Here is an 18,869-nt window from a genome sequence, read left to right as displayed (position 1 = left end):
GAATGCTGGAGAGGTTCAGTAGCCAGATCACGGTATAATGTGTAAATCTAAGGGCTTTGGGCAATGAGGAGACATTGGAGAATTTTGAATAGGGAAGGGACCTAATCAAGGTTTTAGTAAATCGGTGGATGGTTCAGAAGATGTGGCAAGAAACGAGGGGGTAGGTAGAAGAACTGATGTCCTGAGCGATCACAGCAACACTAGAAGTGCAGAGGCTCAGGGAGGTACTTGACCAGTGGAACGGACAACACTCGATCACCACTTATGGGTGAGGGGTCTTTGATTCCCAGAGTTCTGGCTTCGACTGGAACATGGAGCCATTCCCTCAGCTAAAGACTAAAGGGCTATGTGGAAAGATACTGGCTTGGGAGCGAAAAAGTCTTGAGACAATGTGGCACTTGAGGTCTCTCAGCACTGTTTCACCCATTCATTTCTCCCTCAGGAGACATTTTAATGACCCAGCAGAGTTGGCCCACTGCCTCGAATCTTGTAAGGGGATGAGCTTGCTTCTCTTGAATCCCTGTCTCTCTTTTGACCTTTGTCCCCTTAGCAGAAGTTAGTAAAAAGAAAAACAGATGCAGATTAATGTAATGACTATGAGATCATGAGATTGCAGAATTAATTTCTTACCAAATGGACAAAGTACTTTCTCAACCCCATCCTTGTCTTTGCCCCAGAAAGGCAAAAATCACCCACAGAAATCATCAGAATCTCTAACAAAACAATATGCTTTGCTTCTAGACTTCCTTCCTATTATTTAAGTTTCATGCCATTACTTCAGACCGCAGAAAAATTGCCAACCAAAATTGTATGCATAAATCACACAATCTTGGGGCAAGGGGAGAGAGAAAGAAAGATGAGTGTGATTCTCAGGAGAATGTGAGGAGGGTTTTAAGTCCTTAGGTGTGCTCAGTACTTTATTGCATTTCTTTTTCCCTTCCCCTTTCCTCTTCTTCCTCCTCATCCCCTATCTCTCCCCCCTTCCCCTCTTCATCTTCTTCTTGATCTTCATCTTCTTTTAGTTCACTGCATCCTTAGTGATCAGGCCACTTCTTGGTTCAAAACATGCTAATGGTTTTCCATTTGTTCACCATAAGAATCCAAGCCTATACCTTGAACTACAGGACCTGGCACACATTCAAACCCTCCCACCTTTAGCTATCCCTTTGCCTTCCTCTAGCTTCTCATCCTCCTTCCCTCTGCTCCAGCCACACTGACCCCTTTGCTTCTCCTAGAGCCCTCAGCAGCACTCCAGCCTCAGAGTCTTCATACCTGCTGATCCCTTTCCCCCCCAACAACCACCTGTCACCTGGCAAGTTCCTAGCACATGCAAATGGCAATCTCCTTGGATTCAAAACTGCAACTCGTGTTCCCACATCATCCACATCCTCTGCCCTGCTTTGTTTTTCTTCATAGTCTTTATCACCTTCCAATATGCTGTATAATTTTATTATTTTCATCCATCAGGAGTCTCTCCATACTGGACTATAAGGCATGGAGTTTTGCCACTTTGATTTCCTGTTGTGTCCTCATCACATTTCAACAAGGCCTGACTCTAAAGGGGCAAATGCTCATGATTCCCATTCATAGATGGAGTGACCTAGCTGAAAAAAACAAAATAATTTTCCCAGATCATGTCATTAGTCACCCATGAGGCTTAAAAGCAAACCAAGGTCTGTCTGGTTCTAAGATCCACATTCTTTTTGCCACAGTATAATTTCCTTCCTTTTCAAATTTTCGACTAGATACTTTTCATAGGATCAGGGGGTGGCTTCCCTTCAGAGAATGGCTGTTCTCTAGACTCTGAATTCTGGGTTAGGGAGTCAGACTGTGAGGGGCCTGTGTGAAATGCCAAGAAAGGAAAGAAATGACAACAAGGAGAAAGTGAGGGATCAGCATGCTCACAGGAGATAGGTGCCCAATGCCTCATAACCTCACCAGAAACCTGGTTCCCCACACCCAGGCTGATCGCTGGCGCTCAGACTGTGGAAAAATTGGTGACTCGCACGTGTCAGCCAAGGGTTCCTTTTAGATCACGCTCACAGATGTCTAATTGGAGTTCGCTGTTTATTAACAGAAGCCGCTTTGATGTTCAGAAATGAGAGTTAATCAAAATATTGCAAATGGTGCACCTTGAGAAATGTCACTCCTAATCATGATTGCATTTCCATATTCTTTCCGTGTTTGTTTGGTGTGTGTATGAGACGTTTTTAAAAATTATACGCTACTCATACTAACCCCTGGTGGCAGGATGTGTCTGAGTCTGTTCAGAGAATTGGGCAGAAACAGTGTTAAACCATATTTCAGTGCAGCTTTATGTGCCACACATAACCTACATTTCTCTAGCAGGCCGTTAGGAGCAGAGTCATTCCTGGCACCTACGCTTACACATTGTCCTGGAGAGCCCTGGCTCCCTCCTCCCTGCCCTCTCTGTCAGTCATCAGGGAGGACAGGTCAGGGGCTGGAAGCAGATCATTATGCTGCCTCAGGAATCAGTGCTTGCCTCTGTGGACCACTGGAATGTAATTCATTTCTTCTGTCTTTCTTCTCAAGTATTAACAAAGTCAACAAAAAAGGATTTTTTTTTTTCCCCATCAGGACTTGCCAGCCCTGGAGAAGAGCAGTCAGCATGAATTTTAATCACAATGTCTATTTTTCAGCCCTGAATTTTCCATAATCAATTTCTTTTTGTTTATTAATTGACAGTGAATATGTATCAAGTTTGAGAATTGCTAGATCTTGACCCCTAGGAGACATCTCATTTGCATTCAGAACCTGGCTGGCCTGCGCTTCTCCATAGAGCCCAAACTTATGTAAGAGGTATATTAGAAGCTGATTTTTTTCTTGTTGAAGTGATTCACCCTGTGCTTCTTCAAATGGGTCAACTCATGCTGTAAATTAATTTACACAAAAGAATTAAATCCTCTCTAAACTACTTATTTGCTTAAGGATCAAATCTTTATAGGAGGTGAGATACATGTGGATTCTCCTTATATCCATCCACCTTTCTTTTTTTTTACTGTGCCTCAAGGTTTTGCTCTGGTTTGTTTTCCTCCAGTTACTTCACCCCATTTACCTTTCTGAGGTGCGTGAAGGAGGCTGTGAGGCAAGGGGCATGCCCACATGAGGGATTCATTGCAGTGGCCCCACAACTGCTGTGAGCAGAAGAGCCTGCGGTGATGGCATTTGATTAGGTGCACACAGATTGTTTTGTTTGTTCTTTTATCTGTTTGTTTGTCTAGATTTAACGAAGGTATGTCAGTGTTTCTAAGGACTATTGGGATCAGAGGAAATCATTCTTTGGTTGCTCTTCTACTTGACATGACTTAACACCTCTTCTCCATTTACTGGCCGTATTAGTTTGCTAGGACTGCTGTAACAAAGTGCCATAAGCTGAGTGTTATTCTCTCATAGTTCTGGAGGCTAGAAGTCCGGAGTCAAGGTGTCAGCAGAACCATGTTCCCTCTGAAGGTGCTAGGAAAGGATGTTCCAGTCCTCTCACCCAGCTTCTGATAGTTCCTTCACTTGTGGCAGCCTAACTCCAATCTTCATATGGCTTTTCCCCCCATAGACATGTCTGTGTCCAAATTTCCCTTTGATGTAAAGACACTGGTCAGATTTGATTAGACCCACCTACTGAAGTATAACCTAATTATATCTGTAATGACTATATCCAAATAAGGTCACATTCTGGGGTACTGGGGGTTGGAACTTTAACATATGAATGGGGGAGCATAATTCAATCCATAACCCTGATCATTTTTATTCGTTGTTGCTTAGCAAATTATCCCTAAACTGAGTCCCTTAAACATTTACTATCTCTCAGTGACTATGGGTCAAGATCCGGTCATAGTTTCACTAGGATTTTTGGCTCTGAGTTTTTTTCTAAGGCTTCAGTCAAGTCTGTATGAAGAGTGAGTCTGCCTCCAATCTCACTCAAGTGGTTGTCGGCTGGGTCTGGTTCCTGGTGAGTTGTTGGAATGAGAGTCTTTGCTCCTCAGGGTGTACTGGCCGGAGGCATTTCAGGGTGTGGGCAGCTCACAACAATCTGAGCTGGCAAGCAAGAAGGCAAGAGACTGTGGGGGGGAACAAGATAGAAATCACAGTCTTCTAAAACCTAATTGTGCAATAATACTGTCCATATTCCATTTGTTAGAAATAAGTCACCAGATCCAGCCCACACTCAAGGGGAGGGGATTGCATCAGGACATGGATACGGGGATACGGGGATCTTAGGAAGCCACTTCAGAAGCTTCTTAGCTTGGTCTGCCCTCTGGGTCATCCTTTTTCATGAAATCCAGTATATGTTTGCACCCAAGTAGTTTGCTTGGGTCTATTGGCCTCTTCGTGTTTTTACTGTCTCCACTCCTTTTAACCCAAAATAACAGTGTTTCTACTGATAGATTTTTCTCAAAAACTCTGAGAGACTTCTGGGAATCTTACTGGGATTTGTTGTACTAGAAAAAAAGTCCCACTATGAAATCTCTTGGAGAAAATAACTTTGGGCCCCGTTGAGAAGGCAGAGACAAAGCCCTCCCACTTCCCAGAGGCCCTGTTGTTCCATTGGGACAATATGTGTGTAGGGCCCTTACTCTCTTTAGCAGCCCCTGGGTGGGACCCACTAACAGTCTGATCCTTTGATCGCTTTGAAGTCCTCACCAAGGGTAATGCTGTCTCATTTAGCTTTATCTCTAGACCACATTTTCCTGACTACCTGGAAGTCATTTCTTAATTTTAGCATCTTTTGCTATCTAGAGATGCTGAGAATTTTCAAAATCATCAAATCTTGGCTCCTATTTATATAGCAGTTCTTCTTCAATCTGTCACTCTCACAGTTTACTGTAAGCAGCAAGAAGAGGCTTGCTCTTCAAGTTGTGATTTTCAACACAACTTGAAAATCTGAGCTAGATCACCAAGTTCATTAGTGCTGGTCAAGACCAAATTATGAGGTGGAAAATGTATTTTAACAGCCACCCCCCACATACCCTGGGAATAAATACAGATGCTCCCTGTGTCATCTTCCTTCTCTTCTCTTCCCTGACCCCACGCCATGGCTTCATTGCCCTTTGCAGTTCCTGACTACTTATACCAACATTTTTTAGCACCCCTAGCCGGACAAACATCTTGTTTCCAATAGTTCAAGTATATTAGATTCAAGTCCTTGGACGCTTAGAGATCTGTAATGACAGATTCATCTTACAAGCAAACCATTGACAATGCTGTAGTTAGCTAATATGTTATTCTCACTACATTATCTCAATGCACTTTAAGGATTAGTAAAGTCGTATAACTCTAATGATTTACATTTGAATAGCTTTTCCACTAATTTTACCATTTACAAAGGTAACCCATTTATTCCTCACAAAAGTGCTATGTAGGAGATGTCCTAACCTCAGTTGAGAGATTACAGAATTGAGGCTCAGAAGTTAGTCATTTTCTATCTGTTACATGATTTAGATGATGTCACGTGGCACCAAGACTCCAGACTTCACCCCAGTGTACCCCACTCTGCATCACAGGGACAACATATGAGGTGCAGGTATTTGGAGTGGGGATAGTGATAGATTTTCACTAGGAATATTTCTACATGTACCTGATTGTTTCCACATCATTGAATTTTCCTACTACAGACGCTGCAATGACTTTTGCAGTGTGGGCTTTGTTTTGTTTTGATCTACACCCAGGTTCCCTGGAGGATGCTGCATCAGACCATGGTCTCCCAGAGACTCACTGTGAGCACATGCTGGCTTTCTTGATCCTCTTCCTTGGCCCATCAGTACATGTATAAGACAGAGTTCAGCCTTGTTTGTAAAATGTACTGACAGCTTTCAGTAGTGGATTTGAGCATCTCCTGAAAGGTTTGACTGTGTTTGTAGTTGATGCTGGTTAGAAAATAAACTGAGCCTGAAGGGAAAAGCAAAAGAAAGGAAAAGAAAGTTAGTGCAGAATTCTCTGTATCTGTGGATTTGTCATTTTGGAGTTTGTGATAATTTAAATGGGCTGACAGAAAACTGCTGAACTTGGAATTGAATATCTTAAAGGACTCAGTCTATCTCCACAGCAATGACCTTGGCCCAGCCCTCGTATTTCAGCATGATGAAGGTGAAAGAGCCTCAGGAGTAGCCTTGTCCATTTCTTCATTGAATGGATGAAGAAGTTGAGGTTTGGGCGGGGTGTGGGGTGATAAAGCTAAACATGTAATGTAGCATTTAATGGTAAATCCAGGTGCAGATCCTACTTGAATGCTTTTTCTGAGTTTACTTGTTGCATAGCATAATGTTTTAAGGGTTTGATAATAATATAACAATTATGAAATAACTTCTTAAGAAAATTACATTATCATTGAAGTCCTACTTCTACTATCAGCAGTCAAGCCCTAGTAACAGCATCCTCTGTGACCCCTTGGCATCAGACCCCATGCCTCTTCCATCAGCTTCTAGCTTTCCTCCTCTCTATCTCTGCCTGGCATCTCTCCCTGCAAGCTGGCCACATCCCATCCCACCATGCTTCTCAGCCTCCTTCCTAGTAATCTGCTTCATACAATATTTCTTTTTTTTTTTTTAATCTCTTTGGTTACCTGTCCTCCCCTTTCCTGTGAGCTCACCACGTACCCCACCAACACATACTTCTGCCAACTCATTCCTTTGCTTCTGCTACTATGCTTCATGGGCTTCAGCCCCTCTCTGCTTAAGGGCTGGCTTCAGGAATGGCTTTCCACCTCTACAATTGCTGATCTGTGCATACTAGGAATTATTTGGAATTGCTGGCCTCCAGGTTCTCAAAGACATGTATCCCAGGACATTTAGACATGGGCTGAAGGAGAGGAAGACAGTATATCAAAAGTTTGGACATTTCTTTTTTCCTGATCCGCAAGCTTAGAGGCATTGAAATGTTTGAGAGATAGCTATACATTATTTGAGTATAATGGTGGTCATTCTCCTTATTAAATGTACTCATTAAATTTTCTTTATCTCACATTTTGAGGAAAATTAGTGAACTTTTTAAAAAAAAAAACTCTTAAAAAAAAACAAAACTCTGCAAGGAACCTGGGAAGATGGCAGAGTAGGAGGATCCTAAATTCAGTTCATCCCGTGAATACACCTAGATCATAGCTACAACCAACCCAGAAAATAACCCAAAGACTGTCTGAACAGACTCTCTACAACTAATCATAGAGAGGAGTCCACACTGAAAATGCTAGGAGGGTCAGAGATGTGGTAAGGAACCAAACTTGCTATGAGGCCAACCACAGAACAGAGGGACACCAAGAGCATGAGAAAGACAAGGAGCACACCACACACCAGGCGTCCCAAATATGGGGGACCTGCCCTGGGAAGATGAGTCTCCATAACATTTGGCATTAGGAACCAGAGGGACTTAACTATGCAAGTTTTTACAAACAGTAGGGCTTAAATCTGAGTACTTCAAAAATCAGCAGGCTTAGCAATGGGAGAACAACAGAGCAATAGGAAACTGAGTCCCTATCCTTAAAGATCCAGGATAACAAACCACCCTGTGGAAATATAGCATAGAAGCAGCAGTTTGAAAAGCACCTGGGGTATATGGGAAGGGTATTTATTTACTAATCTCAGAATTTGCACTGGATGGGGCGGGATCTTTTTGAAACTTCTCCAAGAACAAGAGCTAGCAGGCACCATTTCTCCTCACCACCCCCCAACCTCCAGCCTAGATACGAAACACCTGCCAGAACCAGTGTGCGAACACTTGCCACCTAACTTGCTAATTGCACACCCTGCCCCCATGTTCTCCTGCAGATCTGATCCAACTAACCCACCCAACTTGATGGGAGTCCCTCTAAGATGGCATCTGACATTCTGCAGGCAGCCTCAATAGTGACCAGCAGCACTCTGACATGATTCTTGCCCTAGGTAGAGGGGAAGATAACCACACACACCAATTTAACTGCAACTCCAACAATGGGTTGGGAGCAGATATCTGATCTCATCCAGCCCACCTACCAACAAAAACCTTATGGGGTAAGGGAAAAAAAGCCAGACCTGTAGTTTGTGGTCACTGCAACCCCAACAGGTACACTAAGGACAGACATCTGGTCTGATCCAATTACAAGCCCAAGGCAGCTGCAGACTGGTCCCTTAGGGCACAGGGACTAAACCCTGCTTGCAACAGATAAAGGAGACAATTGCAGCCGATTGGACAGAAGGCAAAAGCATTTCAGTCACAACAGAGGGTGCACAAAACACACATAGGAGAAACCTCTGAATCATCTGAGTCTGGTGAACAGTCTGCACTGCAGAGCACAGGACCTCTTCTTCATAAGGCCACTGTGTCCAAGATCAGGAGACATAGTTGACTTTTCTAATTCATAGAAAAAAAAAAAAACACACAGAAAATTAGAGAAAATAAAAAGACAAAGGAATATGTCACAAATGAAAGAGTAGGACAAAATCATAGCAAAAGAGCTAAAGGAAATGGAAATAAGCAATATGTCTGATAAGGGATTCAAATTAATAGTCATAAAGATACTTACTGGACATGAGAAAAGAGTAGATGATCTCAGTGAGACCTTCAGCAAAGAGATAGAAAATATAAAAATGAACCAATCAGAGATGAGGAACTCAATAGCTAAAATTAAAAATGCACTAGAGGGAATAACAAGTAGACTAAGGAAAACAGAAAAACAGATCAGCAGGCTGGAAGACAGAATAATGGAAAGCAACCAAGCTGAACAGCAAAAATAAAATAATAATAATAAAAACGAGAATAGATTAAGAGAAGTCAGCAACATCATCAAGCATAATAACATTCACATTATAGGGATCCCAGGAGGAGAAGAGAGGGAAAGCAGGCCAGACAATTTGTTTGAAGCTGAAAACTTTCCTAATCTGGGGAAGGAAATAGAAGTCCAGATCCAGGAGGTTTTTTTTTGGAGACCGCCACCCCCTCCAAAAAAAAAAATCTACCCAAGGAGGTCCAGCCAAGATACATAGAAATTAAAATGACAAAAAAAGGGAGAAAGAAATGTAAAAGCAACAAGAAAAAAGAAAATAGTTACATACAAGGGAAACCCCATAAGGCTATCAGCTGATTTTTCACCAGAAACTTTGCAGACCAGAAATGAATGGTGTAATATATTCAAAATCAGAAAGGAAAAAACCTGCAACCCAAAGTATTCCTTCCATTAGGGCTATTGTTCAGAATAGAAGGAGAGATAAAGAGTTTCCTAGACAAACACAAGTTAAAGGAGTTCATCACCACTAAACTAGTCTTACAAGAAACAGTAAAGGGAATTCTTTGAGTAGAAAGAAAAGTACTAAGAATATTATTAAAGGATAAAAAAGTTTTCACAGGTAAATGCATGCATAATAAAAGTAGTAGATTAATCACTTATAAAAACAATACAGAGGCTAAAACACAAAAGCAGTAAAATCAGTTATATCTATAAAAATCAGTTAAGGGATTCACAAAATTAAAAGATGTAAATTATGACATCATGTTCATAAAACATGGGAGGAGGGAGTAAAAATTTAGGGCTTTAGGATGGGTTTAAACTTAAGTGACTGCTAACTTAGACTGCTATATGCATAGGATGTTATATGTCAACCTTATGCTTGATAAACACAAATCAAAAACCTGTAATAGATATGCAAAAAACAAAGAGAAAGGAATCCAAGCATATCAATAAAGAAAACTATCAAACCTCAAAGGAGAGAGCAAGACGGGAACAGAGAGGAACTACAAAAATAACCATAAAACAAGTAACAAAATGACAGTAAGTACATACCTATCAATAATTATTTTGAATGTAAATGGACTAAATGCTTTAATCAAAAGACTTAGGGTGATTAAGTGGTTTAAAAAGCAAGACGTAGTGCTCGCTTCAGCAGCACATATACTAAAAAAAAAAAAGCAAGACTTATCTGTATGCTGCCTACAAGAGATTCATTTCATGAATATTGAAAGTGAAAGGATAGAAAAACATTTACCATGCAAATGGAAGCAAAAAGAAAACTGAGTTAGCAATATTTATATCAGACCAAACCAACTTTAAAACAAAGACTATAACAAGAGACAAAGAAGCAAACTGTATAATGATAAAGGGAATGATCCAAAAAGAAGATACAACAATTGCATCCAACATAGGAGCACCCAACTACAACCGTTAACAGATACAAAGGAACAAATTGATAATAATACAATAGTAGGGGATGTTAAAACACTCCACTTAACATCAGTGAATGGATCATCAGACAGAAAATCAACAAAGAAACAATGGCTTTTAATAACACTTTGGACTAGAAAGATCTAACAGATATATTCAGAACATTCCATCTAAAAATAGAATACATAGTCTTTTGAAGTGCACATGGAATATTCTCCAGGATAAATCACGTTAGGGCACAAAATAAGTATCAACAAAATCAGAAAAGATTAAAATCGTATCAGAACAGAAATAAGTGAAATAAAGTCTAAAAAAAAAAGAGAGAGAGAGAGAGAAAAGATTAGTGAAACCAGGAACCGGTTCTTTGAAACGATCTATAAAATTGATAAACCATTAGCCATACTCATCAAAGAGAAAGAGAGAGAGAGAGAAGACTCAAGTAAATAAGGGCAGAAACAAAAAAAGGAGAAATAACAACCACCTCCACAGAAAGACAAAGGATTATATATTATGCATGAAAAATTGCATGCCAATGTTTGGACAACCTAGAAGAAGTAGATAAATTCCTGGAACATTTAACTTTCCAAAACAAAATCAGGAATAATAGAAAATTTGGATAGACTGTGTACTAGCAATAAAATTGAATCATAAGAGAAAGTATGGAAAGTATGTGGGAAGGTATTTGCAAATAAGAGAAAGTAATCAAAGAACTCAACAAACAAAAGTCCAGGAACAGATGACTTCACAGGTAAATTGAACCAAACATGTAAAGAAGAGTTAATACTGATTCTTCTCAAACTATTCCAAAAATTAGAAGAGAAGAAAGAAAGCTTCCAAATTCATTCCATGAGGCCAGCATTACCCTGATACCAAAACCAGATAAACATTAAAAAAATAAAATAAAACTATAGTCCAATATTTCTGATGAACATAGATGCAAAAATCCTCAACAAAATACTAACAAACCAAATCCAACAATATATTTTAAAAAATCATTCACCAGGATGCCTGGGTGGTTCAGCAGTTAAGCACCTGCCTTTGGCCCAGGACATGGCCCTGGTGTCCCAGAGTCGAGTCCCACATCGGGCTCCCTGCACGGAGCCTGCCTCTCTCTCTCTGTGTCTCTGCCTCTCTCTCTCTCTGTGTTTCTCATGAATAAATAAATAAAAATCTTTAAAATAAGTAAATAAATAAATAAAAATAAAAAATCATTCACCATGATCAAGTGGGATTTACAATTATACAAGGGTGGTTCAATATTTGCAAATCAATCAACATGATAGATTACATTAATAAGAGAAAGGACATAAAACCATATGATCATCTTACTAGATGCAGAAAAAGTGTTTGACAAAGTACAACAGATATTCATAATAAAAACTCTCAAAAAAGTAGGATAGAGGGAACATACCTCAATTTAATAAAGGCTATATATGAAAAATCCACAGCTAATATCCTACTCAATGCTGAAAAACTGAGAGCTTTTCCTCTAAGATCAAAATAAGACAAGGATGTCCACTCTCACTACTTTTATTCAACATAGTATTGACAGTCTTAGCCATAGCAATAGGACAAGAAAAAGAAATAAAAGGCATCTAAATTGGTAAGGAAGAAGTAAAACTTTCACTATTTGCAGGTGACATAATTCTATATCTAGAAAGCCCTAAAAACTCCAACAAAAATTACTAGAACTGATAAATTAATTCAGTAAAATCCCAGGATATAAAATCAATATACAGACATCTTGGCATTTCTATACACTATGAAGTAGCAGAAAGATAAAAATCCCATTTACAATTGCATCACAAAGAATCACATACCTAGGAATAGGGAGGTAAAAGTCCTGTATGCTAAAAACTATAAAACACCAATGAAATTGAAGAGGACATAAACAAATGGAAAAATATTACATGCTTGCGAATTGGGAGAACCAATATTGTTAAAATATCTGTACTACTCAAAGCAATCTATAGATTTAATGCAATTTCTATCAAAATGCAAACATTTTTCACAGAACTGGAACAAATAATCCTAAAATTTGTATAGAACTACAAAAGACCCAAATAGCCAAAGCAATATTGAAAAAGAACAAAACTGGAGGTATCACAATCCCAGATCTCAAGATGTACTACAAAGCTGTAGTAATCAAAATGGTAAGACACTGGCACAAGAGTTGACACATAAATTGATATAACAGAATAGACAGCCCAGAAATAAGCCCTCACTTTTATGATCAATTAATCTATAGCAAAGGAGGCAAGAATATACAATGGGAAAAAAGTCTCTTCAACAAACAGCACTGGAAAAAATTGGACAGCTACCTGAAAAAGAATGAAATTGGACCATTTCCTTATGCCACACACAAAAATAAACTCAAAATAGATTAAAGATCTAAACGTGAGACCTGAAACCATAAAATTCCCAGAAGAAAAAGTAGGCAGTAACCACTTTGATAGCAACAATAGAAACATTATTTTAGAAATGCCTTTTTTGGCAAGGGAAATGAATGCAAAATTAAACTATTTGGACTATACCAAAATAAAAAGATTTTGCACAGCAAAGGATGCAATCAACTAAACAAAAAGGCAAACTACTAAATGTGGGAAGGTATTTGCAAATGATGTATCTGGTAAAGGGTTAATATCCAAAATATATAAAGGATTTATACATCAAATAATTCAAATTAATTCAAAAAATTCAACAATCCAATTAAAAATAGGCAGAAGACATGAATAGACATTTTTCCAAAGAAGATATCCAGATTCTCAACAGATACACAAAAAGATGCTCAACGTTACTCATCATCAGGGAAGAGCAAATCAAAACAACAATAAGATATCACCTCACACCTGTCAGAATGACTAAAATGAAAAACACAGAAACAAGAACACAAACACAGCCAATGCTGATGAGGATATAGAACAAAAGGAACCCTTGTGCATTCTTGGTAGGAATGTAAATTGGTGCAGCCACTGTGGAAAATAGTGTGGAGGTTCCTGAAGAAATTAAAAATAAAAATACCACAGATGAATGGATAAAGATGTGATATATATATATATATATATATATATCACAATGGAATGTTACTCAGCCACAGAGAAGAATGAAGTCTTGTCATTTGCAACAATGTGGGTGGATCTAGAGGGTATAATGCTAAATAAGTGAAATGAGTCAGTCAGAGAAAGACAAATGCCATATGCTTTTACTTATACATGGAATTTGAGAAATAAAATAATTGAACAAAGCAAGAAAGAGACAAACAATATAGAGAATAAAACCAGTGGTTGCCAAAAAGAAGGTGGGCGAAAAGATGGATGAACAGGTGAAGGGGATTAAGAGTATACTTTTCATCAGGGGCACCTGGGTAGCTCATTGGCTAATCGTCAGACTTTTGGTCTTGGCTCAGGTCATGATCTAAGGTTTATGAGATCGAGCCTCACATCAGGCTCTGTGCTGGGTGTGGAGTCTGCTTGGGATTCTCTCTCTCTCTCTCCATCCTCCTCTCCTTCTGCCCCTCCCCCCACTTGTGTATACTCTTTCTGTCTCTAAAAATAAATAAAAAATAAATAAATAAATAAATAATAAATAAAGATCTTTTTTAAAAAGAGTACACTTATTATAATGAGCACTGAGTAATGCATAGAATTGTTGAATCATTATATTGTATACCTGAAAGTAATATACCACTGTATGTTAATTATACTTGAATTAAATATATCCAGACATATATAATAAAATTGTATATACATGTATAAATATACATAAAAGAACATATAAAAGAACTATGGTTTATATTTGAAAACATATCTGATTTCAGATACTTTTGGTGGTTCTAGAGCAGCACTATCCCATAGAACCCCCTGTGATGATGGAAATTATTTGTCTCTATACATTATAGTAGCCACTAATCACATGTGGCTATGGAGAACTTGAAATGTGGCCAATGTGACTGAGGAACTGAATTTGTAATTGTATTTAATTTTAATTGTCTTACATTGAGGGAACATTGTGCACCCATCAAATATTAGCATTCATCCCTTTCCCACTATCTTTGTGCTACATGCCATTGTTTTCCATGATTATTCACCTTCCCTGGAAACACAGAACCAGAGCTGCCTTTAGGTTCCAGAAAGCATATCTCACTTCAACACTGTCTCTCTTTCTGCCAGTTACATAAGGCACAATAATCTACTTAACTAAAGCAGGGGCCCATGTAGCAGAGTAATACTAATACTGGTAGTGATAGTAAGAGACATTGATTTGTTGTTCCATATGGACAAGGTACATTATACTTCCATGTATACTAACTCATTTCAACTTCATAGCAGTCTGTGAGACCTGTGCTCTTATTATATCATCCCCATCTAATGGATCAGGAAACTGAGGTAAAGGCCACAGAGATAACTGAGTGCCAGATCTGGGATTTGAGGTCTGGCATCTGATGGTAGAGCTCATTCTCTGACAACTTCAGTGTGCAGAGTTTTTACTGTTACTTATGATAAATGATAGATTGACTCATTGGCCACATGACTGAACTCAATCTTCAGCCCCTCTCACCTCTACAAAAAGCTCATAATGTGGCTCAAAGCCTCAATCCTCTAATCACATGGTAGATCTTTCCAGAATGGCCAGCCTCCATCTTGAAATTCTGTAGGAACTCCCTATGAATCAGCTCATTAGCATAGCCCCTCAGGGCCCACAGTGAATAACAAAGGCACCCCTATCATTTTGTTAAGGCTTTCTTCCTGTGCAAAAGCTTTTGAGTTTGATATAGTCTTGTTTAGTTTTGATTTTGTTTGCCTTGCCCAAGGAGACAGAGCCAGAAAAATGTTTCAATGGCTGATGTCAAAAAGATTGCTGCCTATGTTTTCTTCTGGGAGTTTTATGATTTCAGATGTCACATTTAGGTCTTTAATCTATTTTGGTTTTATTTTTGTGTGTGGAGTAAGAAAATGGTCCAGTTTTACTCTTACAGATGCTGTCCAGGTTGCCCAACACCATTTATTGAGGAGACTGTCTTTTTCCCATTGTATATTCTTGCCTTCTTTGCCACAGATTAATTGACCAGAAAAGTAGGAGTTTATTTCTGGGCTCTCTATTATGTTCCATTTATCTGTGTATCTATTGTTGTGTGATTACCATGCTGTTTTGATTACTACAGCTTTGTAATGCATCTTGAAATCTGAAATTGTAATTCCTCCAACTTTTTCTTCCCATTGAATACTATTGCCTCCTTTATCATAGGTGAATTGACTATACTTTGTATGGTGATAGAAAGTAACTATTTTTATAATGGTGAGCATTTCTTATTGTACATAACTGCCAGATCACCATGGTGTACACCTGAAGCTAATACAATATAGTATGTCTACTATATCTCAATTAAAAATCAATTAATCAATAAGCAAACAAACAAAGGGAAAAAAGCCAAATGTCACTTTGTATATGTTAAGAACAAAAACAAAAAGCAAAGACACTCCTAATGATTGGGAAATTCCAAAGGCTTATCTTCACCCCAAGAACCTAGGACAAAAAAACCCAAATTATTTATTATATAACAGCTACCTCAGAAAGTTTTCCTTCAAGCGATTAAAAATAAGGATAAGGACAGAAGAATCTCTAAATTTTTTTGTAGGTACTGGACATATTAATATATACTATCTCATTTAATTCTTATGACACTCTTCTGTGGAAAATACTATTGATGTCTTTGTTCTATAGATGGATGAGCTGAAACTAAATAAAGTTGAAAGTGTGGTACATAAATACCCAAGTAGTAATAATGGGTGTTGGAGTTTAAAATCAAGATTTCTAACTTTAAATCACAAGCCCTTTGAATCTATAAGAATAGTAGACAAAGATAAAAATAGAGATACTTTGAATTCTTAATTGTTTTTCTTTTCTCTAAATTAAAGCCAGAAGTAGATTTGCCCAAGATATAGGACAGGGAACTGAGGAATGTGAGCATCTGGGAGTTAGGCTTCTTCCCAACATGCCAATGCATTCCTTCTCTAGTCTCTGGTATTTATTTGGAGAAGGTTAGGCATAGATTCTGTGCCAGGCCTTATTGTAAGCATTGAAAATACAGAAATTGAGTCCCAAGGCTTCTCTGGAGGGAGGACAGTGGATACACTTAAGATGGCAACATGATGTGGTTAGAGAAATAGTAGAGGAAAGCACTTAGGATGGGCCAGACAGAGAAGAGGACATCGACAGGAAAGATTTCCTGCAGGAGACAAAGTAGAAGCTGAGGTTTAGAAACAAACAGGGACTAACCAGGCCTCCAGATCTGTAAGTGAATGGAAAAGGGATACTGGGCTCTCTCACCTAGGTCTAAGAGGCTGAGGGGTCCTGGTAATGCCCCAAAGCCTGGCCCTTTGCAGCTCCCTTACTCTGTTTGCATCTGCCCCAGCTGTGGCTAGCACCCCATTGTAGGAGGAATGGAGTCCCCCAGAGAAGGGGGTTTGGGGATGCAGGTTTCAGACTTGCTAGGGATATACAGATATGTCAGGGGGTCCATTGAGTTTTTCATCTATCAAATGATGGACTTTCCTATATGATCCCTGAGGTCCTTCTGCCTCCAACATTTCATTATTTTGTGATTTTATGAAAAATGTTTTGCAAAGCAAATGGATAGTGTAAACAAGATTATAGAGAGAATATTTGCCTTCTTAAGGGAATAAATTGTTCTCTAGCACTTCAGTAGCATTCATTTGCATATAAACAATGCAAATTCTATATAAACAGAGGAGACTTGTTTTCTTAGGTGTTTTGGTAAGTTAATTACAAATCATTCTTGTCAATTTCGCTAGTCTTTGTGTATTAAGAAGTGATGGATTGCATTCATTTTAAATATTCTATACTTTTGAATATTCACAGCTTCTCGAACATTCTTAAAATCAGACTTTTCTCTGAATTAGCTTGAATTTTCTTAAATGATTTCTTTATACAATAGGTTATAAATATATGGGACTTGTTTTTCCAAGAAGGATTTGTGGAAATTCACCTTGCACTACCCAGATGTTAGAGTTGCCAGCTAAACTCCACTCCACTTTCAGCCCTCTTGGACCAGCATGAGACTGCCCAGCAAAGTTTACAGCAACCTGCTAGGATCCTAACCTGCCTATGTTTTTAGCTCCTAGTGTCTTGTCGTCTTTCTACATTTTTCTTCCTCTATAAATTTGAGTGCTTCTCTCCTTCACCTGACCCCGTATCACTCAGACTACCTAAACTCCCACTAACAGTTAACATTTTGCAAATATTTTATTCGTTTAGATGGATTTCAAAGATTAGGACATCATACAGAGGTAGCACCTTGCAAAGAACAAATCCATTTTCCTGGTTCCATTCTCTCCATGCTTCATCTTTTCTCCCACATTTTTTCCTTCTCCTCTTTCTTCTCCAACCCCCCACCCCCAGCATTCCCCTGCCCTTCACCATTCTCAGAAGCAAGACACATTGCACCCCTCTGTCTTAAGCATAGCAGTTTACTGATCACTTATTGTGGCTTGGGCAATTTCTTGAGACTTTGTTCTCTATTCCTTAGGGGCTGCTCAAAACACTCCAAATACATTTGGTTGGGTCTGGATAAGTTCAGGAAAGGATATTTTAAGGGAACATGCTTCCACTAAGAGGAATGGGAAAATTTGGAGAAGCCCAGGGGTGAAGGATGAATTCCCAGACAGAAGGAAGAGCCTATGCAAACTGTAGAAGCGCGGGGGAGTGTGGCAGTTTCAGAAACCTCAAGTAACTCTCTGAGATGAGAGTTTAGAGTGATTATGGGCATCACTGACAAAAAAGATGGGGCTGGAGGAGAAGAAAGCAAGCGGTCACATTGCAAATGACCTTTGAGTATTACATTTTTTTCCAGTAGACGGTGGAAACCTAGTGAAGCACTAGAACACCAGTGTGATGATGAAGCAGAGCTGGTTGCAAAGATGCCAGAGAAAAGTTTAGTGTCATGTCAAGCGCCAAGATTTGGACATGGGCCAGGGGTACAGAGGACATGACATATTTCAGAATGAAATAGGAGGCCAATAAGACTTGTGGTTGACTGCTCATGGGGTAGGGGAGAAAAAGAAACAAACCTGGGAAAACACTGCATTTCTGCCATGAGTTCTTACTTGCTGAGTTACAGAATGCAGGAAAAGGAAGAATAGAAATTTGGAGAAGCTTGATTTGGGAAATCTAGTGTGATTTGATTTATCTGTGTCTTATGGTAATAAACTGAACAAAGGTGACAAATCCTTAGATATCCTTCATGGCACATCTCAGGCAGTAGATTGAACAAAATTGAAACCATGACTGTTCAGCAGCATGTGTGTGGAAATGTCTAGAACAAAGCTCCTCATCCAACAAAACGAACAAATTCTGGCTACATCATTTCATAGAAGCCATGGTCCATGAGTTCATTTCTCATGTCCCTGTAAACTTGCTCTCTGGTATCAGGCTTCATGATGGCTGAGGTTGTTACTCTGCTTTGTTTTTTAATCGGCTTATCAACTAGTTTAAATTCAGTGCGTGATAACACACATCAATTTTGGTCCAGTAGCCATCTCCAAATACACTGAACAGAACAAATTCCCCATCCTTCTCCCTCCCCCTGAAAACATCTCAGAAAGACTGCATACATTTCTGGTCATTTTCAATGGTGAAAACAGTTCGATTTTGGCATTGAAGACTCCTTTTTAAGGTAAAAAGAATGAGATCTTGCTATTTGTAACAATCT

The 18,869-nt window shown here is 39.0% G+C and overlaps 1 protein-coding gene and 1 long non-coding RNA gene across 9 annotated transcripts in view; one reads left to right on the top strand and one right to left on the bottom strand.

Moving 5' to 3' along the window:
* ZMAT4 (zinc finger matrin-type 4) overlaps nucleotides 1-18,869 on the top strand; it is a 353,108-nt gene that overhangs the window by 310,381 nt on the left and 23,858 nt on the right. The window lies entirely within an intron of this gene.
* The window catches only part of LOC144284594 (uncharacterized), a 33,397-nt gene continuing 17,631 nt past the window's right edge, over nucleotides 3,104-18,869 (bottom strand). The window contains exons 4-5 of one of the 2 annotated variants that reach the window (XR_013353062.1): nucleotides 5,732-5,904; nucleotides 3,104-4,076 (exon numbers count right to left, since the gene is read on the bottom strand). This is a non-coding gene — a long non-coding RNA (uncharacterized LOC144284594). Of the gene's footprint in view, nucleotides 4,077-5,055; nucleotides 5,905-18,869 lie in introns of those variants that run through there. The other variant, XR_013353061.1, reaches the window with a different exon arrangement.

The sequence above is a fragment of the Canis aureus genome, chromosome 15 (assembly GCF_053574225.1).
Source record: "Canis aureus isolate CA01 chromosome 15, VMU_Caureus_v.1.0, whole genome shotgun sequence".
Taxonomy (NCBI): domain Eukaryota; kingdom Metazoa; phylum Chordata; class Mammalia; order Carnivora; family Canidae; genus Canis; species Canis aureus.
This window is presented reverse-complemented; position numbering and strand designations above follow the sequence as displayed.